Source organism: Pseudophryne corroboree, chromosome 2, assembly GCF_028390025.1.
Source record: "Pseudophryne corroboree isolate aPseCor3 chromosome 2, aPseCor3.hap2, whole genome shotgun sequence".
Classification (NCBI taxonomy): domain Eukaryota; kingdom Metazoa; phylum Chordata; class Amphibia; order Anura; family Myobatrachidae; genus Pseudophryne; species Pseudophryne corroboree.
In genome coordinates this window covers 887,661,400-887,686,386 of record NC_086445.1, presented here as the reverse complement: position 1 = coordinate 887,686,386, position 24,987 = coordinate 887,661,400, and the positions used below count along the sequence as shown (strand labels likewise).

The 24,987-nt window shown below is 44.2% G+C and overlaps 1 protein-coding gene and 1 pseudogene across 1 annotated transcript in view; both read right to left on the bottom strand.

Moving 5' to 3' along the window:
- Positions 1 to 24,987, bottom strand: part of PITPNM3 (PITPNM family member 3) — a 1,226,694-nt gene that overhangs the window by 656,248 nt on the left and 545,459 nt on the right. The gene's annotated exons all lie outside the window — the stretch shown is intronic.
- LOC135052361 (5S ribosomal RNA) lies at positions 17,030 to 17,148 on the bottom strand (annotated as a pseudogene).

Below are 24,987 nucleotides of genomic sequence, written 5' to 3'. Positions count from 1 at the left end.
TGTGAGGCCACGTCCATTTTTGGGGGTGGGTGCATTTTAGAATGTCTATGAGGGGGCTCTTTTTTTTTACTGTTCGTACTGGGAGCCAAATTGTCTAAAAACAGCCATGCTCACAGAGCAGACCTAACGGATGTAAACCTCCACTATTCACTAACTAGGGAATATGTTCGGTATTTTACACTGTCACCAGGGACTGGGCAATTTGGCCAACAGAGACTGGACAACATATTGTACATTTCTATAGTGCATACTTGGCTATCAGAAACTAGATAAGAAATTGGGAGGTGATTCAGACCTGATCGCTGGGCTGCTAAAATTGTTGTCCTGTGTTCAGATAGTCGCCGCCCAAGGAGAGTGTATATTCTCCATGCAAGTGTGCAATCGCATGTGTACTCCGAGCTGCTAAAAATCCCTCAGTCAGCGGACAGCTGAAAATCGGATCGCAACTCACTCAGCATTGAATGATTTTTCTACTGTGTGCAGTCAGGACATACTCCTACAGTGCGATGAGAACAGGCTGATCAGGTCCAGAGCTGACGTCACACATCCTCCCTGAAAATGCTTAGGAACGCCTGCGTTTTCCCTGCCACTCCCAGAAAACAGTTACCACCCACAAATGGCTTCTTCCTGTCAATCAGCATGCGAATGGCTGTGCAAATTAAAATTTCGTACCAGCCTGTTGGTGTTCGGTGATGCCTGTTGTTGTTGGCCGACGCACGTGCGCATTGCGGTACATACGCAGTCTACCGCTGATCGCCCGCTGAGCGAAAACACACAGCAGCGACCAGGTCTGAATCACTCCCATTATACACTAGACACTGCGTACTGGGCTTTATAGTGCATACTTGGCTACCAGAGACTGGGCAAAACATGGTACACTGGCAACCGTGGACCTGGCTCTATAGTGCCACACTTTGCAACCACTGTGTTAAAAGTTTGTACACAGTGAAGAGCTGTTGGGATGAGTAGGGCACTTCAAGGCATACTTGCCTACCCTCCCAGAAAGGCCGAGAGGCTCCCGAAAATCAGGTGGCCCTCCGGAAAGGTGGGCAAGTGTCCCGCTTTTCCTGGCAGCCCCCGCACTCCCCCTCGGCCGACCACAGCAGTGGGTGAACAAGTGGGCGGTCCGAGGGGGATAAGATGACGCGATTTGTGTCATGGCAGCTCCGTCCCCCACTGTACAGTGTCTGTTTTCTCAGCACTGCCTAGCGGGGGTGGGGCTACAGTGATGCGACTATGGTGCCACGCCATTGAACCTCTCGCTTTCCCCATCGGCCATGCCCCCAGACTGCCCACATCACCGCCGGACACGCCACCATTAGCCTACCACTCTGCAGTCTCCCAGAGGATGGTGCAGCAAGGTAGGCAACTATGAACAATTAGGATAATAGGCTTAAAGCAGGTACAACCCATTTCTTACATGCAACCTGAACTAGTATCTACTAGGCTACACTAGAGTGATCTAATACTAATAGACAAACACTGTACTAGGGCCCTCATTCCGAGTTGATCGGTCGAAAGGCGAATTTAGCAGAGTTACACACGCTAAGCCGCCGCCTACTGGGAGTGAATCTTAGCTTCTTAAAATTGCGACCGATGTATTCGCAATATTGCGATTACTAACTACTTAGCAGTTTCAGAGTAGCTCCAGACTTACTCTGCCTGTGCGATCAGTTCTGTGCTTGTCGTTCCTGGTTGACGTCACAAACACACCCAGCGTTCGCCCAGGCACTCCCACCGTTTCCCCGGCCACTCCTGCGTTTTTTCCGGAAACGGTAGCGTTTTCAGCCACACGCCCCTGAAACGCCGTGTTTCCGCCCAGTAACACCCATTTCCTGTCAATCACATTACGATCGCCGGAGCGAAGAAAAAGCCGTGAGTAAAAATACTTTCTTCATAGTAAAGTTACTTGGCGCAGTCGCAGTGCGAACATTGCGCATGCGTACTAAGCGGATTTTCACTGCGATGCGATGAAAAAGAACGAGCGAACAACTCGGAATGAGGGCCTAGGTTTTTTTTATACTTAATCTGAAAGGTAGATCAATTCAGTTCTTTGATTGAAACCTGAAGGTCACAAGTTAAAATGTAGACAAGATCTGCTTGACCTTTTATGCTCCAAGACAATATTCTAAGGACATGTTACAAGTGGTTAATAATAACTGTTCTTGTGTAAAAATGGGATTATTAAGTGCTTTAAGGTCTAAGGATGAGAGGGCCAACCTGAGTGCAAAGAGATTATTGTATACAATGACATTTCCTTTTCACTCTTGATATATAAGTGACTGGGGTTGATATCTTGTCAAGTAGTAGAAATGAATTTTCTGCCAAGCTATGCTCTTAGATACTTAAATTCGGTTATTTCTAAGCAATAAGTAAAGTTAAAATTACTAAATAATTAAGATGCGCTTTACAGCAAAAACATGGGTTGACATTATAAAGTCAGTACTTACCAATCCCTGTCACTTCAACCAGTGGCAAGTTGTCTTTGTAAGTATCAGAAATGGCTGGAAGGCAGCCACAGCAAAATAAAAACATATATTGCAGTTGTTACACAATGGGTGGAGCTATCATGTAAGCCCAATACGGTGAAAGGTGCATACCTCCCAACTGGCCCAATTTTCGCGGAACAGTCCCATTTATTTGGGACTGTACTGCTGTCCCACCCACGGTCCGCAGTGTCCCGCGGTGGGGGTGGGGGCAGTTGGGAGGCTCCTGCACTCGCTGCCTTGCTTAGCAGACCAGCGATGAATAGACGCTGTGTGCATGCGCACAGCGTTTAATCACATGAGACAGAGGGACTAGGGGCACGCCAGATGCTCAGAGAGCACTGGGCATGCCCCCTCAGTGACAAAAATTGGAGGCGTGGCTCACAACCACGGCATACCTGCGAAGCCATGTCAACTTCTCCTTAAGCCATGTCCCCGCTTCGCCGCACGAGTTTGCAGAGATGGGAGCAGTACACGTTTAACGTGTCTGTTATTTTAACTGTTTAACCACTGTCAATATAGGTTTCATATTGTATGTCATGTCAGTAACTAAGTGTGTGTGTCAGTGACATTGAAAAAAGGGGCCCTAGCCGCAGCTATCTATATGCCGTGCCGGAGATGGATTAGTGATAGGAGACCTTGCTAACCGCATATACATAGATCCCGGGGACGGGAGCGGGTGTCAGCGTGCAGCTTGAGACTTGCGGCATTAGGGGGCCAGATTGAAAGTACAATGATTCAACTTCAATGACACCTGACATCAACTCATGCAGCATTTCGTTTGCCACCAACCCTGTACCTGTGATATGTATTTACTATCCCAACACTGGGATTAAGGGGTATATGAGGGGCACATCGGTCGAGGGAATGGTATATACCAGCTGAATAATCAGGTTCGTATTGAGAGCCATTTGATACCAATGTGTAGTTTGAAAGCCTCATTAGAGACACGTATATATATACTCCATTTATTTCAGCTGAATAAATCAGCATAGTATCAGAACCAACGTTATAACACACGTGTTTCCTCTAAACAACTGTCTAACTAGATTCACTCATAGTATGACACATAGATGAGTGTGTCACGTATGAGAGATCAGTGAATACAGCATCAGGGGAGATGTCCATGCACTGTGTATAAGCAGCATCCAATTGTGGCCGGAGACGGCATCTCAATAAAGAAAACTGTTGTATGCACATATAGCATTCTCGGGTGACAACGCTGAGCTGCGCAGCCCTTGGGTAACAGAATATATACACACTGAGGAATTTGATTCCCCATTAATTAGTGTGAATATCATATGAAATTAACTTAGCGATCAGAAACCTTATACCTGAGAGTGACAGTGCGGATCCTTTACAACTATACGGGTCATATAAGCATGGGACTCAGCAACCCCTATAGAGTCTCTATACAATAAAATTTAAAGACACCACTTTATTAACACTTATGATTTTCCCTATCACTTTGTATATATTTTTGTATTATTTTAATCACACTTCCCTTACATAGCACTTATGTGCTTCTTATTAACCCTTATTAACTTTCACCTGTGTGCTGACCTGGGGTAGCCGACCGGTGCCGACGTGATGGGTTCCTGCACCCCGGACCCATACCTAGTATTAGGGACCCCCAGTGACGGAAAAGCCTTGTCGATCGGCCTGGGGGCTTAACCCTATATCTGCAGATATACGCAACTAAGATCTCCGTATTATCTGACTATTATGTAGTATTATTTTTCACTCAGTGTTCATTAGGGAACCCAAATTGTTTTTTCTACCACTATTGATGAGTTGGTACTATAAGGGCCATATTATAGGATTTGATGATACCAAAGCAAAGGTGTACACAGACAGAGAATCAGTGCCTACATACGAGACACTGTCACATACACTGCCAAAAACCAAGATCCACCTCATTGGTGGCTTATATAATAGAAGGTGTATTAAAATGCAGTGATGCACACACTGCTAACACTGGTGAAACTATAAAGAAGCCACTAAAGGATATGAAGTGGGATCTTGAACTATACTAGAAAGGCTATAGTTACAACGGACACATATTAATACCCCGACAGATACAAATGTATCTTTATTGGTTTCTGGAGGAGGTATTTAGCAACAAAATATTGCCTTTATAAATTTGAAACATTTATTGAACATTTGAGTTGTAAAAGGAATAGAGACAACAGTGGTTCAACGTTTTAATTCACTTATACCTGTATATAATTTGTTCACATATTCACAAGCACAATATTTCGCAGAAGTTGTAATGCAAAAATGAAAGCTATATTTTATATATCTATTGGTATTTGACTTTTAGAAATTAATAAGTACAAGTGTCCGAGAGTGCCCATGATAGGGAATACTTTTCTTTCTTTGGTTCTGGATTCATCACACATTGAATCAGAAAAAAAATCATGCAACTCTTAAAAATGCTAACCTTTCCAAAAATGTATTCTATGTGACAAAAAAACAACCACCGTTCAAGTAATTATAGTAACACAATACTATACGAACAATACAAAATAAATAAAACAGGTAGGCAAGAGAATTTTGTGTGACAATACTGACAAACAAAGCCTATAATCTACCCAGGGCCCCTGAAGCAATACTAAAATGAACATTCCATTTCACATGTGAGTGAGCTACGTTTACCCCTTTCAGACCGCAATAGGCGGGTCGCACCCGGAAGCCGTACACAGTGCTTCCTGGGTGCGACCCACCTCAGTCCCTTTCACTGCGGCGTCCCCAGCCTGGCATATTGCCGGGCTGGTGATGCCAGCGTTTATGAGTGCGGAGGTGGCGTTTGGAGATCAGACGATCTCCAAGTGCTGCCAATCAATACAGTGTGAACGGGAAACGGATCGCATAGACCCGGCAACCCATTCTCACCGCACAGCGACCAGGGTTGAAATACCGGATTGCTCAACCTCGGATATTTCTCCTGGGCCGTTTCAAACCACACAGCAATCCAGGTTACTGCGCGCTCATGTGCAATAAACGGTTACAAGCTGGCGGTCTGAAAGGGGTATTGGTGACATCTGGATATTGGTGGTTTAGATGTGTCTATTTATTAGTCGGTGTTGATGAGACTATTCTCTCTGCTAGCTCACACCTGCTCTGTGGACTGGAATTCCACGTTTGGCTTCCAGTCCATGACATGTGCGAGCCAGCAAAGCCTTTTCATGCATGTGGATAGGGAAGTAGTAAGTTCCGGCGAAGTAAGTTCAGACTTACCACTGCCAGACAGATTTGCCGTGGACCAGAGTATCGCTCACCTGTCCCCGTGAACTTTTCCACTATCCGTAGAAAATAGAAAATGTATATATATATATATATATATATATATATATATATATATATATAAAAGTTCTGTTGCTTGGCACTCTGGATGATAAAGCATAAAACAGCTGGTGCCTTCCCAAATGGATAAGATAGTTGCTAAATTCTTATAAATAAGAATGAAGGGCGGCACTCCAATAGTTGCGTAGAAAAGTGTCTTGACAAGACAAAGATATGAGATGATTCACTAAAGTTTACACTTTTCTACGCAATTATTGGAGTGCCGCCCTTCATTCTTATTTAAAAGAATTTAGCAACTATATATATATATATATATATATTTGTAGATAGACCGCACAAACACCAAGTATGTTCTGTTAGTCCATGGGTGCTCGGTTGGCACAATTGAATACACAATAATCCTCACCATGAGGCTCCGGCCGGGGCTATGGTTAGGAAAAACCAGCACTCCATACTGCAAATTGAGGTAGCTTTTCATGTCCTTATTCCTTAGACAAGTCACATATGAGTAAACATGAACTATGTATAGCTACTTATCAGCCTTGAATTTCGACATGACCTGGGGAATACATTACTGACCAGGGGTGACTCCCAACAGCCGTTTCGGGCAATGCCGTCATCAGGGGAGAATCCAAAATTCTAATCACATGTGCATCCTTATCTACCCTTACTAATTACCCCCACACTGTAATCACCTGTCGTGTGATGCTCCGAACCTTCCCGCCACCAAACTTACCACTCGTATTCCACGGCCGTCCGCATCCCCGGGGCACACCACGATGACGTCACTGGCGCGCGACGCTCGTGATAGTATCCCCGCGTTGCTGGGCAACCCGTGGTGAGCCGCCTATCTGCACTATGCACCGCTGTGTCCGCCCCCCGCCGTCATCACGCTGTGACGCGGCGGCGGCGGCACCCACGGCGCCATGCAACAGGCATGCTCAGTACGACGTGGAGCGTCACATATGTGAACAGTGACGCTGGAGGTAACCTCCTCTTGTTGCTTGGCAACGAGGACACGCTCCCCCCTGTTGGTGTTACGCAAAGGACCAGTACTATCATATAACAATAAATAACAACCTTCTTAAAATCCACACACTACCCTATACTCCCACACACCGACATACAACAAGGGCATGGATTTTAGTTATTCTATCAATTAGCCCCATCAACAACCATCAGTGACAAGAGTAAATCAGAGTGTGTGTACACTGTCTGAATTGGACCATAGGTGAACTGCAATGTATTAGTATCTAGTATAGTCACAGATACCACAACGGTACTGGTTGACACTGTGCAACTATGGTACCAATTCATGACTAATCCTATTATAATGAACGAACATAACATCTCTAAAAACACCACAGCGCATCATGGAATTCACAGCTACATGACAACCACATGAGAAACATAGCGTACTCTTATATAATATATAATCAACTGTATACACTGGTCACTTCATTATACCGGACCCGGATCAATCAAAATACCCGCCATACGGCTAGCCTATAGATAGGGTGTCAACAGAAATTCCTCATTTAGGCCTTCTGGAGCAAGTGATTTCAATTGATAAATCCATCTGCTTTCTTGCCTTAGCAAGATCTTGCCTCTGTCGCCACCTCTCCTCAAGGGTGGAACATGGTCCAGAGGTATGCATTTAAAGTCTTTCACAGTATGTCCACTCAAGGCAAAGTGCTTGGCTACCGGGGGAGTGCTTGGTTCTATTTTTACTATAGCCTTCTTGATCGACGATCGATGCATGGACGTTTGCTCCTTGAGCATGCGTATTGTCTTGCCGACATACAATTTTTTGCAAGGACATACGATGGCATGTGTGACAAATTTCGTCTCGCACGTCATTCTGTGCCGCAATGTATATATATCACCCCTGGTCGGATGAACAAATTTCTTCCCTGTCATCATATAACAGCAATTGGCACAAGAGCCACATTTGTATGATCCTACTTGTAAATTGAGCCAGCCCACATTGATTACCACTCTGATGGGTGATATATATACATTGCAGCACAGAATGACGTGCGAGACGAAATTTGTCACATATGCCATCGTATGTCCTTGCAAAAAATTGTATGTCGGCAAGACAATACGCATGCTCAAGGAGCAAACGTCCATGCATCGATCGTCGATCAAGAAGGCTATAGTAAAAATAGAACCAAGCACTCCCCCGGTAGCCAAGCACTTTGCCTTGAGTGGACATACTGTGAAAGACTTTAAATGCATACCTCTGGACCATGTTCCACCCTTGAGGAGAGGTGGCGACAGAGGCAAGATCCTGCTAAGGCAAGAAAGCAGATGGATTTATCAATTGAAATCACTTGCTCCAGAAGGCCTAAATGAGGAATTTCTGTTGACACCCTATCTATAGGCTAGCCGTATGGCGGGTATTTTGATTGATCCGGGTCCGGTATAATGAAGTGACCAGTGTATACAGTTGATTATATATTATATAAGAGTACGCTATGTTTCTCATGTGGTTGTCATGTAGCTGTGAATTCCATGATGCGCTGTGGTGTTTTTAGAGATGTTATGTTCGTTCATTATAATAGGATTAGTCATGAATTGGTACCATAGTTGCACAGTGTCAACCAGTACCGTTGTGGTATCTGTGACTATACTAGATACTAATACATTGCAGTTCACCTATGGTCCAATTCAGACAGTGTACACACACTCTGATTTACTCTGGTCACTGATGGTTGTTGATGGGGCTAATTGATAGAATAACTAAAATCCATGCCCTTGTTGTATGTCGGTGTGTGGGAGTATAGGGTAGTGTGTGGATTTTAAGAAGGTTGTTATTTATTGTTATATGATAGTACTGGTCCTTTGCGTAACACCAACAGGGGGGAGCGTGTCCTCGTTGCCAAGCAACAAGAGGAGGTTACCTCCAGCGTCACTGTTCACATATGTGACGCTCCACGTCGTACTGAGCATGCCTGTTGCATGGCGCCGTGGGTGCCGCCGCCGCCGCGTCACAGCGTGATGACGGCGGGGGGCGGACACAGCGGTGCATAGTGCAGATAGGCGGCTCACCGCGGGTTGCCCAGCAACGCGGGGATACTATCACGAGCGTCGCGCGCCAGTGACGTCATCGTGGTGTGCCCCGGGGATGCGGACGGCCGTGGAATACGAGTGGTAAGTTTGGTGGCGGGAAGGTTCGGAGCATCACACGACAGGTGATTACAGTGTGGGGGTAATTAGTAAGGGTAGATAAGGATGCACATGTGATTAGAATTTTGGATTCTCCCCTGATGACGGCATTGCCCGAAACGGCTGTTGGGAGTCACCCCTGGTCAGTAATGTATTCCCCAGGTCATGTCGAAATTCAAGGCTGATAAGTAGCTATACATAGTTCATGTTTACTCATATGTGACTTGTCTAAGGAATAAGGACATGAAAAGCTACCTCAATTTGCAGTATGGAGTGCTGGTTTTTCCTAACCATAGCCCCGGCCGGAGCCTCATGGTGAGGATTATTGTGTGTGTATATATATATATATATATATATATATATATATATACACACACACACACTGTATATATATTTAGACAAATTTGCTAGACTATGGGCTTACAGTATACTACATGTACCCTTAAACTATTGTCACAGCACACTGGGGAAGATGTATTAAGCCGAATAAGTGAAAAAGCAGTGATAAGTGGAAGGTGAAGGTGACAACGCACCAGCCAATCAGCTCCTGACATTTTTCAAGCCCATAATGATTGGCTGGTGCATTATCATCTTTCACTTATCACTTCTTTATCACTTCTCCAGGCTTAATACATCTGCCCCATTGTTAGCATTTTGTAAGCAGTGACAGAATAAACAGCATTTCTAACTCTCGAAATTTGAATTATTTTAGTGTTGATACATGCAGAACAGATCTTACTGTTTCACATCTGTCTTGGTAGACTGATTTATCAAATAGGCGTGTTGTTTCTTCAGTTCAGCACACATCATTGGTGTCGAAACGAGGACAGGAGTGAGAGGGTCATCCCTCCCAAACATTTCAGAGGGTCACAAGTCAACGTATTGGGCCGCACAGAGTGAGAACACCTAATATGTTTGGGGTTTTTTACCACATATTTCATTGCTAAGAATCAAGGAATACTGAAGCTGAGGAGGGGTGGGTGGATAGGCAAGTGGGCTGGTGAACCGTGCCATATTATCCATAAGGCTGACTAGGCTGAAGCCTAGGGACGCCGCAGGGACTAGGGGACCATACATTTTTTATGCTGAGGCACTTTGCACTCTGCGCTGTACCAAGGCACCCTCATAGTCAGCTGGGGTTTGTTTTGAGACAGTGGGGAGGAGCAACAGACCGATAGCACACATGCACTATTTCAAAAGAGAAAATAAAATGAAGAAAGATTGCATTGTGAGAAAGAGGTCAGCAGACTTCAGGGTTGATTTATCAAGCAGAGAAAGGAGTGGAGAAAAGCACTAATGGAGAAGTTGTCCGTATCAACCAATAAGCTTTGAGGAAGCATTTATCGAGTACTGTACATTCTATAAAATGATAGGGATATGCTCATTAGTTGCTATGGGCACTGGTCCTTCTTTCCACTCTTTTCTCTGCTTGATAAATCAACCCCTTTAGTTCATCTTGGTATCGGTGTCTGTGTGAATAATGAAAGTATAAATGATGACATAAGCTCTGCTTCCCAAATGTCAACTATAGGGGGTCATTCCGGGTTGATCGCTCACTAGCAGTTTTTAGCAGCCGTGCAAACGCTATGCCGCCTCCCACTGGGAGTGTATTTTAGCTTAGCAGTAGTGTGAACTAAAGGATTGCAGAGCGGCTACAAAATTATTTTGTGCAGTTTCAGAGTAGCTTCAGACCTACTCAGCGCCTGCGATCACTTCAGACTATTCAGTTCCTGTTTTGACATCACGAACACGCCCTGCGTTCGCCCAGCCACGCCTGCGTTTTTCCGAACTCTCCCTGAAAATGGTCAGTTGACACCCAGAAACGCCCTCTTCCTGTCAATCACTCTACAGCCAGCAGTGCGACTGAAAAGCTTCGCTAGACCGTGTGTGAAACTACATAGTTCGTTGTAATAGTATGACGTGCGAAGTGACGATTTTGTGCCTGATCGCTGCGCAGCAAACGAAAGCAGCTAGCGATCAACTCGGAATGACCCCCATAGTGCGGCGAAAGACTGAAGTGCCGGATGGGGCCAGAAATACCTGAAAGACTAGGAGCCCGGCCATGGGTTAATACGGCTCTGCAGGTGTACCGTGGCCACTAAGATGAATCACATTACTCCTGCACTTGTAGAGACCAGGCAGCTTATTGCACAGCCCCTGTCTCCTCACTGTTGGTTGCTCCTTTTTACAGATCACATTGGGACCTGTTAACTGTGGGTTTGGTTTTCTCAGTACTACAGTACTTCACAAGGCCACCTATAGTATTTTCAGCTCCAGTGCCAACAGCACAAACAGGGCCACAGCATGCCTCCCAAAATTTAGGAGCAGGAAGGCTGGACATTGTGTGTGTGTCAGAAAGGGGGTGTGGCTTTGTGGCATGCCCTGTCATGTGTCATTTTGTGGGCATGGCCTCTGTGCCATGTTCCCTGAGACTTCTCTATTGCGCATGTGCAAAACAGAGAGAAAGTCTGCCATCCCAGTGATTTCTGCTTCTGCAGCGCCGGCTGATGCGGGACTCTGGAGAGGTAAATATACTTATATGAGTGCAGAGTGTGCAGTGTGGACCCTCCTTGACTAGGGGACAGGGCGCACCCACCTCTTCCACCCATTATAGATACGCCAATGCCAAAACTTTGCAAGAACATCTTCAGTTGTTGCAGTTTAGCCATACTTACCGACATTTCTAATCTCTGCCCGGACAGAAGAAGCAGGTGGGCAGCGACGATGGTGGGGCCGAGCTAATTGCATCATTAGGCCCCACCCACTCACTGGAGAAAGTCAGTGATTGGGCAATATTTGCATAGGAGCAGACCTAAAATGACGCGATTAGCATATAACTAAAGTTATTAGGCTCCACCCCCTCTACCGGTTCCGCAATTTCACCGTATTTTTCTCCCCATTCTGTCCACTTCACAAGGAAGTGGGCAGAATGCAAAATGGGTGCACTGCCCACTCTTCTAGGGCTGCGGGCAGGGCCGGATTAAGGGCCACATGGGCCTGGAGCTAAAAATGATCAAGGGCCTACTGTGAGCTGCAGAGGAGCTGTGATCAGTGTGTGTGGGTGGGGCCAGAGCCACGTGGGTGTGTACATAATTATATAAAAATTGCATAACTTGAGAGAACTAGAAAAACTATTTTAATACTTATGATTTATGGCTGACTGTATGGCCAACTGGGTGGCTGGTCATCATCCTGCTGCCATTTTGACGGGCCTATTTTTATGTGGAGGCCTGGAGCTGGAGCTCCATCTGCCCCATTGTTAATCTGGCCCTGGCTGCGGGGGACTACCGAGAAACCGTGTGTCTCCCACAGAATCCAGGAGAGTAGGTAAGTATGAGTATAGCACTGTGTAGACCAAATTCTAGCTTTACAGCTTGTCTGTTAGTGTGCAGCTTTGTGCTGATCGGGTCTTGTTATAAATGATCTATACTGTAGCTCTATAAATGATTCCGCTCCAGGAAAATCCTATGAGCTTCTTGTGACAATTCATCAAATGTATTACCAAGAGCTCAATCACTGAACCTACCCTTATTATTTTGTGATGGGGACTTTCACTAGTGGGTGCTATCTACAGTATGTTTTCCTCTGCACACACCATAACAGAATGTACTTATTACCTTCACTATACCGTGCATGAAACGGGATCCGGTCTGAAGATCGACAATGTTTAGGTCAACCACTATAGGTCGACAGTCACTAGGTCGACAGGGTCAGAAGGTCGACATGTTCTAGATGACAGGTCAAAAGGTCGACATGAGTTTTTTTTTTTTAAATCTTTTTTTTTTTTTACTTTTTCATACTTAACGATCCACGTGGACTACGATTGGAACGGTAATCTGCCTGAAGCATGACGAGCGAAGCGAGCCATGCGAGGGGAGACGGTGCACTAATTGGGGTTCCCGGTCACTCTACGAAGAAAACGACACCAAAAAAACATGAAAAACTCATGTCGACCTTTTGGCCTGTCGACCTAGAACATGTCAACATTCTGACCCTGTCGACCTTCTGACCCTGTCGACCTAGTGACTGTTAACCTATAGTGGTCGACCTAGACACTGTCGATCTAACGATCCACAACCGCATGAAACACAGAAATACCTGCAGTTTCTCTCACAATCACATCTGAGCTTCTTTAATGACTTATAATTGCATTTGTGACGATTGCCTGTCTAAGGACACACCTTGTAATTGAATTAGCTGACATATCTGTACTGAAAATGGCTACGAAAACCAAGCTAAATTGACAAACGGCAATTAAATTCTCATCAAGGAGGGAGAATGATTACACAAACAGCTGCATAACAGAAGGGAGAGTCTTAATTCTCCAATGCAGAGACTCAAGTGCCAAGACACCATGCTGGATGTTTCTTCTGATTCATATATGCTAATTACAGTTTCTGTGGACACAATAGCTTTGACTTTCTAAGCAAAAAAAATGAAAAAAAGGTTCTTAAAAAAATGCCAGTTTGACCTTGCTTTCTGTTACATGGGGAGTAGCAAAGGGAAATAAGGAGAGGTCTGTATCTTTAGAGATCAGTAAAAAGGTAATAATTCTTACTGATTATATATAATCCAGAGGTGGATGCTAATTGCACTGCTGCGTCTTCACATGCAGAGAATCTGAGAAGATATGGCAATATCAAAGGCCCGGTCTTTGGTACAGATGTAATACCCCAGTATAACAAGTGTGTAAACTATGTGGAACAGGTCAGGGAGACCTTGATGGGATATTCCTCCTTCAGCAGCAGCTCTTCCCTACTGGCAGAGAGGCAAGGTTATCCCCATACACGAAGAGAGGCAGACAGGGCTTTGCAGGAAAGAATATCTGGTTTACTACGTAAACCAGAAAAGGATCTGATTACAGTAGGGAAGGGAAAGATTTGATTCAAGCAACTTAAACACAGACACCATATACACTAAGTCATTACACAAATGGCAATATAACTAAATCTGAGATTAATACGATGTTGGTTAATAACAGAAATCAACCTACGGAGATAAAATTTAAGTCCCAGATAACGTTGGAGTCACTGCAGGGGGTCTCTATGTGCATGTTGGGGCCCGGTTATCTTGTTACATAGTGATATGCAGCTATTGTCTCCTTTAACCGTGAAGAAAATATTGCAGCTCTCTGTATTAAAGATGATTGTTTCAAACAAACTGGAGCTGCTTCCTATGTAAAATGCTGCATACTGTAGGTATAGTAAATATAGGATAATGTCCTTTGCAGTGGAGCAGGTTTCAGTATAAATATGGATTTATCTCACCCAGTCAATAAATGTTGCTGAGGCAGTTTCCCCTCAGACGTAGGCCAATCAGCATTGGTATAAAGGCTTTATACTCTCCTGTCTCTGACACTTGCTGCGCGCTCTCTTGGCTGAGGGTGTCATGGCGTTCTTACTTGTTAATTGCTGCACTTCCACTGCTGTATTTTGCACTTCTGCTTACTCTCTCATGCAACTTTCAGCTTATTTGTCTCCCCTCTTTCAGCTGCTCATCTCTGCGTAATGGCGTAACCAGCTTTTTCCTCACAGCGGCTCCAACTGACTCTTCTGAAATGATAGATGCTAGATTCAAGTGGCCTAAGGGACCTTTTTATGGCAGGGGAGTAGCCACGACACAAGGGGGAGGAGCTAGACCAGCAGGATAGTTCCTCTACTATCCACGCCATCAACTATTACCTTTAGTAACCCGGTGGCGAGCTAAGTGAGCCACCGAGCCCGAAGCGTGGCGAGCAAAGCGAGCCCGCAATGGTACATTTCGTTGTTTGGCCGTGGCTCCACCCTTGGTGATGTGGCTCTGCCCCCTGGTGACGTCAAAGGTCCCTTACCCCACTCCGATTTACTACACTGTTGTCAAAAATGTCCTTATTTTTATGGGATATCACACAGAAACACATACTACAGAAGGTAAAGCGTTACTTTTTTTGAGATTTTAGTAAAACTGGGAAGATGAGAGAGCGGAAATGCCGGCAGCGTGCAAAGTCTGGGGGTGATGGGACCTGCCATTGATGGTGACCCCCCCCCCCCCACACACTCTTAGAAACTGGGTCCCCCAATGAGGTCCCTCTTAAAAGTTAAAACCAGAGGCATCTGAGTGTGCGCAGAAGTAGCCACTGCTGTGCTTTTTTGCTTTTTTTTATTCTTGTAAGATGTCTCTAATGAGACATTTCATTACAAAATGTACAACTGCAAACACTATTTGGTACAGAAACAAGGGAATAGTCAGATATTAAAAGTGACATTTAATAGAAAAAGCCTACTGAAACATTCTATTTACTGTAATATGACAAGTTTGCATCGATTTCTAAATGGAGACTATGTCCCTGAATGAGAGTCTAGAACAAAGGATGAAGGATTAAGCTGTCTACCAGCAGGAGTTACTGAGGTATAGACAGCAATGGGACCGAAAATATTAGGAGACTGTCAGGTACTAGAGAACAAAGAAAGAGAAATGTTGATTACAGGCTAGCTGACATATACAGGCAGCATACAGTATGACTATATGTAAGGTGTACAGTGCATCCGGCAAAGGCTGTGAATACTTATGTACATGTGATTTCTTAGTTTTTTATTTTTAATAAATTTGCAAAAATCTCAAAAAAAACTTTTTTCACATTGTCATAGGGGGTCATTCCGAGTTGATCGCTAGATACTTTTAGCAGCCGTGCAAACGCATAGTCGCCACCCACGGGGGAGTGTATTTTCGCTTTGCAAGTGTGCGAACGCCTGTGCAGCGGAGTGGTACAAAAACATTTTGTGCAAAACAAGACCAGCCTTGTAGTTACTTATTCTGTGCGATGATTGCAGCGACGAAGGTCCCGGAATTGATGTCAGATACCCACCCTGCAAACGCCTGGATACATACAAAAATTGTGGGGAATACCGCACTGATCAAAGTTAATCTAGAATCAATAAAGAAACCAAAATAGTACCATTGTGAGAGAGAAATTCCTCCCTATATCGGAATTGGTGGTGCACCCTGAGTCAGTATAATGTCAGAGCAAATAAAAAAAGAAAAAGAAGAAGAATCTTTTGTGGGCGCACTCTTATGAAAATTAAGTAAGAAATTACTATGAAAGAATATAAAATCTATTGGTTTATTAGTCAATGTTAAAAATATAGTAGACCGTTAAATGCATGACACAATAAACAGATACAAAAACAAAAAATTTAAAAAAAATTATATATCCAGGATATACATCAACAAGGATGATCTGATATTGGATAAATCGGATATATAGTGTGTAGAGCAAACAATAGTAGAAATAGTCCCTAAAAGGGTTGATTAATGGGGGTCATTCCGAGTTGTTCGCTCGTTATTTTTTTTTCGCAACGGAGCGATTAGTCGCGAATGCGCATGCGCAATGTCCGCAGTGCGACTGCGCCAAGTAAATTTGCTATGCAGTTAGGAATTTTACTCACGGCATTACGAGGTTTTTTCTTCGTTCTGGTGTTCGTAATGTGATTGACAGGAAGTGGGTGTTTCTGGGCGGAAACAGGCCGATTTATGGGTGTGTGCGAAAAAACGCTACCGTTTCTGGGAAAAACGCGGGAGTGGCTGAAGAAACGGAGGTGTGTCTGGGCGAACGCTGGGTGTGTTTGTGACGTCAAACCAGGAACGACAAGCACTGAACTGATCGCAGATGCCGAGTAAGTCTGGAGCTACTCAGAAACTGCTAAGAGGTGTGTGGTCGCAATTTTGAGAATCTTTCGGTCGCAATTTTAAGAAGCTAAGATTCACTCCCAGTAGGCGGCGGCTTAGCGTGTGTAAAGCTGCTAAAAGCAGCTTGCGAGCGAACAACTCGGAATGAGGGCCAATATTAATATCTTGAATAGGTGATGTTAGAGATAATCTACTATGGGCTCCACAGATTTAAGTACATACTGTCAAAGTTAGCCAATAGAATCCACACAGGATTGATATATTAAGGAATCACAAGTGCCAATATCAATTCAGTCGCCAAAGAGTTGTAAACAGAGTTAATTGAAGAAGTGAGGATCAGAAAAAAGAGCAGAGGGGAATCTGCTGTCAGTGTTGGGCACAGAGCCTGCAAGCCACTGGGACCTCTACTAAACGTAGTCTTTCCAGGCGGTCGCCCGTCTTGGTACTGACCAAGCCCTACACTGCTTAGTTTCCGAGATCGGACGACATCGGGCGTTTACAGTGTGGTATGATAGTAGGGATAATTTATACCCGTTCTACTCTGGGATCACTGATGAGAGTTCACGTATTTAATAGAGAATAGAGTATTCATAATATGTAGGATGAGAAATACATAGATGGATCTGCTGCCGGCGTTAGGCAGAACATGGAATTACCATACACCAATGGATCGCGGGTGAGAGTCCAGAAAAATAGAAGATAGAAAATATAGAAAAAGAGACAGTAATTAATTAATTAATTATGGCCTATACACAATTAAGCAAAATTGCTTAATTATAGTTGAGTTTATAATTGAGTTCATTATATTCCCACCGGCTAATAGTAGGTACCAACCTGATATCTCTATCACTGTTGAAAACTCTCGCTGCCTAGGTGTCATCCTTGACTCTGATCTGTCCTTTGTTCCCCATATTCAATCTGTCTCAAGATCATGTTACATGCATCTAAAAAACATATCCAAAATACGACCATACCTTACACAAGACACTGCTAAAACTCTAATCCACGCTCTCATTATCTCCCGCATTGATTATTGCAATAGTCTCCTAACTGGTCTTCCCAAAACGAGACTCTCACCACTACAATCCATTCTGAATGCAGCGGAGAGGCTTATCTTCCTCGCTAGACGTTCATCGTCTGCAGATCCACTCTGTCAGTCCCTCCATTGGTTACCTGTACTCTACCGCATTCAATATAAAATACTTTTACTCACACACAAGGCCATTAACCAAACTACACCAACGTACATCACTTCGCTTATCACAAAATATCTCCCAACCCGACCTCTTCACTCTTCACAAGACCTGCGTCTCTCATCCACACTCATTACTCGCTCCCACTCCCGACTGCAGGACTTTCATCGGGCTGCACCCACTCTGTGGAATGCCCTACCACGCACAATAAGACTCTCCTCTAGTCTCCAAACCTTCAAGCGTTCCCTGAAAACTCACCTCTCTAGGCAAGCGTATCAAATTCCAGAACTGCCGACATATCTTTCATAAACCTTCCTATCAAATTGCATCCACTCTGTACAGTCCACACATATTCTCACATGTCTTCTCATTCTATGCAATAGATAGCACCTTTCCTTGTGTACATATGCCTATTTCCCTATAGATTGTAAGCTTGCGAGCAGGGCCTTCCTACCTTTATGACTTATCACCCAGTTTGTTATTGTTATTTCAAATTGTAAAGCGCAACGGCATTTGCTGCGCTATATAAGAAACTGTTAATAAATAAATAAATAAAATTGATTATCACAAATATTATATCTCAGTACTTGACTGTGCAATCTGGTTGGATACCTGGCAGAGATGTACCATGGGCAGATAATAATCAAAACAACTTTAGTAATGAGAGATTTTCTATCTTCTATTTTTCTGACACCATTTTATGTCCCACACACAAAAATGCCCCTTATAAAATATGCCCCACAGTAAGGCTTGTATTTACTTCCTGCCAGGGGTTTCATGACAAAAGGTGCAACTTTCTGCATCTTCTACTGGTAACGCTATACATGTAGTGTACACATTTTGCACCTTCCCCCCCCCCCCATGGCATTTTAGTGCCGCTTACACGAATAATGCACCCTGTAGTGTCGCTTACACGCATAATGCCCCCACTAGTGCGCTTACACACATAAAGCCACCTACAGTGCCGCTTACACACATAATGCCTCTAGTAGGACTTACATGTACCTGACCCACACTGTATTCTACCTGCACTGTATCTGACCTGCACTGTAACTCGCACTGTATCCAACCCGCATTGTAACCTGCACTGTATCCGAAGCCCACTGTATCCAACCTGCACTGTTACCCGCTGAATATTTAATGGTGTGTCTCAAAATATATTCCGCACTGTACCCCACACTTTATCCTTCAGGCACAGAACATTGTTTTTACTACTGGGGAAAGTTTGGAGAGCTGCTCAACAAAAAGGCATGGGCACAGACTGCCAGTCATCAGTGGCCCAGGGCCCCCAGGAAGGAGGCACAAATTAGGCACTGAGAATACGCAAGTGCTGGGGGTATGTGAGCTGGTGTAGGGGTATCCACGTCTGCTGTTGCCATTTTACACATGGTTTAGGATTTTTTTTCTTTGCTGTTTGTTAACTACTACTAAATTTAAGCAATATATTCCACACACAATTCTTAGTAAATTTCTGTGTTGTATTGTTTTTTATTGAAAGTTCTTGCAGGTTAGTTCGATTGGTTATTGTTAATACATTACTAAATTGCAAAACATTTTTAAACAGAAATACAGGTAGCTGCCGTGTGTTGTGCTGCTCTGTTGCTTAGTTTAGCCAGCCAGTCTTTGGCCTATATATTGGGAGCTGTGATGTGGTGAAAATTGGCTGGAAATTAATGTTATTGAAGTTAATGTTAGACAGTGGATTACTCTGTGGTCTGTCTCTGTTCTCAGCACTAGAGGCTGCTTCCGTGCTGTAGTGTTTTCCCGCCTAGTGTCAGCTCAGTGCAGGAGGAGGTGCTTAGCTTCCTCACAGTCTGAGAGAGTTCTTCCAGGGAGAGCCAACTGCACTGATGTGCAGCTTCTGATCTCCTGAGTGTGTGACCTTGTTTACCCCGCAGCCGCACCCTGTGTGTATGCAGCCGGATCATGTGTGTACTGAGATGTTGTGTTACCTCTGTACTGATTCACATGTATACTGTGAGTTCCTGCTGCTGCAGAACATCTTCTATATACTACAAGCTGTTATCTCTGTTATATGAATAAACCAATCATCCTGGTTAAGTGCCGTTGTGTGGACTAACATCCCCATCCGATACCGCAAAACACTCTGCCAACAGGTTATAGGCCCAGGACCCCAAGACGGAAAGCATTCTAAAACAGAGGTACATAAGAAATAAAAGTGCAGCTGGTTAAAGAAGGAGTACTTTTATTAAATATAGAGAAGAATGTACAATATAGGGAACAGCATTAACTTTACAAAGCTAAAAGGCTCAGAATTACACAATGTGGTAATTCACCCTGGAGATGCAGCTTAAGCGGGAAAAGTTGTGGAAAGTCACAACTGAGCCAGGAGCAGACCAAAACTCACTTGAAGTGGATAGAGCCATCGGGACGATAGGCTTGGCCGTGGAACAACATGTCTACTCCATTATCAGCGGGAAAGTGTCAGACATGAGGGCAGCTCTGCAAATAGCAGAGAACAAAGGTCTGATGAGAAGAATAAACTGTACGGGACAAAGTTAAGTGCCTGTAAGGACATAAATGATTATATTGATAAAATACTGTCAATAGCTCAGCAGTTAGCATTTGTGGGGGCACAGGTGGACAATGAGGAAGTGGTGGTGGCGATGTTACAAAATATGACACCAGAATTCGATTTACTGGTAGTAGCTTTGGAGTCTAACGATACCAAGCTGACAACAGAAATTGTAAGAGCCAAGCTGCTGCAGTTCCAAGAACGTATTCCTGTCAAGACATATGCTGAGGGTTCTGCCTTATACACAAAAGGTACTAAGTCCAAAAAGCTCAAGTTCAAGTGCATTATATGTCACAATGTGGCGCACAAGGCCTCAGATTGCAGACTGAGAAATTGCAATGGTACGCAGAAGAAGCGTGATAAACCAAATGAGTCAGCACTTAATGTAGCCGATAGTCACAAGAAGGATTGCTGGTACATGGACTTGGGGGCCACTATGCATTTCAGTTGTAATCAGGAATGGTTAAATTCACTGATAGCATGTGAACCCATTACAGTAAAAGGGATTGGAGACAAAGTCCATACTGCTTCAAAATTTGGGACAATCACAGTGCATCTGAGAATTAAAGGTGAAACCGTTATTATGGACACCCAAGACGTCTTGTTCGTGCCAGATTTGGGAAGCAATCCCATTGCTATAAGTGTTCTTGAGAAAATGAGTTACACAGGACAAATGTATGGTGCAAAATTAGAAAGAGACTAATCGCTTCAGCAACCTGGTGCAACCAACAGCAGCTGAAACAAAGATTCAACCTAAAGGATTTAGGCCCTGCAAATCATTTGTTAGGCATGAGAATTGTACAAAACCTGAAAGATGGGACTGTTACAATTGATCAGCAGACATATATTGAAGCAATATTTCGCAAGTATGGACTGTCTGATGCAAAACCAGTGAGAACTCCTATTGACAAAAGCATAAAGATGGTAAAGGCCATTTCACCAACCAGCCAGGAGGAGATAGAGGAAACGAGAGAGATTCCGTATCAAAATACTGTTGGTAGCTTGATGTATGCAAGTATTGGGACTCGCCCCGTCATCACACATGCAGTGATCTGGCCAAGCCAGTTTGCAATTAACCCTGGGAGGCAACAATGGATTGCTGTCAACAGAATCTTAAGGTACTTAAAAGGTACAAGTTCATTACAGTTGGTGTCTACAAAGTCAAAAGGTACGACTTTGGAAGTTTTCTGTGATGCCGATTGGGGATCAGATGAGGATGTCCGTCGTTCCTACACGGGATACTTGTTAGTTTTGGCAGGCGCAGCCGTCAGCTGGGCGAGCAGAAAGCAACCCACTGTTGCCCTATCCACTACTGAGGCAAAATATATGGCACTTACAGAAACTGCAAAAGAAGCTTTATGGATGAAGGAGACTTTATATGAGCTTAGCCTTCTTTACCACAGTGAGACTATCAACATTGTTTGTGAGAACAAGGGAGCAACTGATTTGTCTTCCAGCACCAAGCATTATGGACGGTCCAAACACATTGCCGTTAGACATCACTTTATCCGTGAGTTAGTGGAAAACAAGTCTGTCAATGTGGATTACATAGCAAGCGAGAGCAATGCTGACAAAGGGACTGTCATCACACTTGCTGAATATGTTCATGACAAAATGTGGACTGGAATACTTTTGAGAAATGTTGATTTGTTTTACTGTTTGCTTACCATGCTTTATTAATGTGTTTTCGGTTACAGGAAAACTTTATTGAGAAATGTTTTGATAAAGTGTTATACAAATGTTTGTAACCGGAGACAGCCTTGAGCGAGGGGTGGTGTTAGACAGTGGATCACTCTGTGGTCTGTCTCCATTCCCAGCACTAGAGGCAGCTTCCCTGCTCTAGTGTTTTCTAGTGTCAGCTCAGTGCAGGAGGAGGTGCTTAGTGCACAGTCTGAGAGAGTTCTTCCTGGAAGAGAAAACTGCACTGACGTGCAGCTTCTGCTCTCCTGAGTGTGTGACCTTGTCTACCCCGCAGCCGCATCCTGTGTGTACTAAGTCGCTGTGTCACCGCTGTACTGCATCACATGTATACTGTGAGTTCCTGCTGCTACAGAACATCTTCTATTTACTACAAGCTGTTATCTCAGTTATATGAATAAACCAATCATCCTGGTTAAGTGACGCTGTGTGGACTAACATCGCTATCCAACACGACAACAAATAATACTGTAAGAACAAAAAAGGCTCACATTATGTGATTCTAGCTGTTTTTTTTTTTAAATAAACTTTTTATTAAAGGGACCATAATGCAATACAAAAAGACGCACAGAACACTGATATACATTCACATAATTAAAAGAGTATTCAATAAAACTAAGTCATAACAATCAACTGAGTGATCCAATTTTGTTTATGGAGAGAAGAGAGTATCCTCACATAGGACGGTAAGTCAAACCGTAAGAGGACAAAGTATGAAAAGGAAATAGAAAAAGAGAAAAAATGAGAAGAAGAGGAAGAAGAAGAGTCGAGTAATACACCATTGTGGGGCGGGGCGGGGGGGGGGGGGCAAGAGGGAGGTCATGATCAACAGGGGGAAAATATATATATAAAAAAAAAACATTAAAAAAAAAATTAATATAGAATGTCTATCCCGTGGGAGATATTAGCCGAAGAATGGAGAAGAGGCATGTTGAGATGTCAGCCAAGGGCTCCAGATCTTATCAAAGGATTTGGCAGAGTGTTTGATTATGCTCGTTATATATTCCATCTTATAGTTAAACCAAATATGAGAGATAATAGAGTTTAAAGAGGGAGGCGAGGGCTTTTTCCAATCAGTTGCTATTTGACATGTTGTGGCATTTATAATATGTCGCGCCAGTATATTTTGATGTCTAGTTAAATCCGGAAACCCCAGCGGGAGAAGGAAATATTTAGGGTCATAGGGGACGGAAACCTCAAGAACACTGGAAAATAAGAATTTACTTACCGATAATTCTATTTCTCGTAGTCCGTAGTGGATGCTGGGACTTCCGTAAGGACCATGGGGAATAGCGGCTCCGCAGGAGACTGGGCACAAAAGTAAAAGCTTTAGACTAGCTGGTGTGCACTGGCTCCTCCCCCTATGACCCTCCTCCAAGCCTCAGTTAGGATACTGTGCCCGGACGAGCGTACATAATAAGGAAGGATTTTGAATCCCGGGTAAGACTCATACCAGCCACACCAATCACACCGTGCAACCTGTGATCTGAACCCAGTTAACAGTATGATAACCGTAGGAGCCTCTGAAAAGATGACTCACAACAATAAACAACCCGATTTTTTTGTAACAATAACTATATACAAGTATTGCAGACAATCCGCACTTGGGATGGGCGCCCAGCATCCACTACGGACTACGAGAAATAGAATTATCGGTAAGTAAATTCTTATTTTCTCTGACGTCCTAGTGGATGCTGGGACTTCTGTAAGGACCATGGGGATTATACCAAAGCTCCCAAACGGGTGGGAGAGTGCGGATGACTCTGCAGCACCGAATGAGAGAACTCAAGGTCCTCCTCAGCCAGGGTATCAAATTTGTAGAATTTAGCAAACGTGTTTGCCCCTGACCAAGTAGCTGCTCGGCAAAGTTGTAAAGCCGAGACCCCTCGGGCAGCCGCCCAAGATGAGCCCACCTTCCTTGTGGAATGGGCTTTAACAGATTTTGGCTGTGGCAGGCCTTAGGGAGAAATTGAGGACGAGTCCTCAATTCCGCCCTATCCGAATGAAATATCAGGTAAGGGCTTTTATAGGATAAAGCCGCCAATTCTGATACGCGCCTGGCTGAAGCCAGGGCTAACAGCATTACCACTTTCCATGTGAGATATTTTAAATCCACTGTGGCAAGTGGTTCGAACCAATGTGATTTTAGGAATCCCAAAACCACATTGAGATCCCAGGGTGCCACTGGAGGCACAAAGGGAGGCTGTATATGCAGTACCCCCTTTACAAAAGTCTGGACTTCAGGAATTGAAGCCAGTTCCTTCTGGAAGAAGATCGACAGGGCCGAAATTTGAACCTTAATGGATCCTAATTTTAGGCCCATAGACAATCCTGCTTGCAGGAAATGCAGGAAACGACCCAGTTGAAATTCCTTTGTAGGGGCCTTCTTGGCCTCACACCACGCAACATATTTCCGCCAAATGCGGTGATAATGTTTTGCGGTTACATCCTTCCTGGCTTTGATCAGGGTAGGGATGACTTCATCTGGAATGCCTTTTTCCTTCAGGATCCGGCGTTCAACCACCATGCCGTCAAACGCAGCCGCGGTAAGTCTTGGAACAGGCAAGGTCCCTGCTGAATCAGGTCCTTTCTTAGAGGTAGAGGCCACGGGTCCTCCGTGAGCATCTCTTGCAGCTCCGGGTACCAAGTTCTTCTTGGCCAATCCGGAGCCACGAGTATAGTTCTTACTCCTCTCCTTCTTATGATTCTCAGTACTTTTGGTATGAGAGGCAGAGGAGGGAACACATACACCGACTGGAACACCCACGGTGTTACCAGAGCGTCCACCGCTATTGCCTGAGGGTCCCTTGACCTGGCGCAATATCTGTCCAGTTTCTTGTTGAGACGGGACGCCATCATGTCCACCTTTGGTTTTTCCCAACGGTTTACAATCACTTGGAAGACTTCTGGATGAAGTCCCCACTCCCCCGGG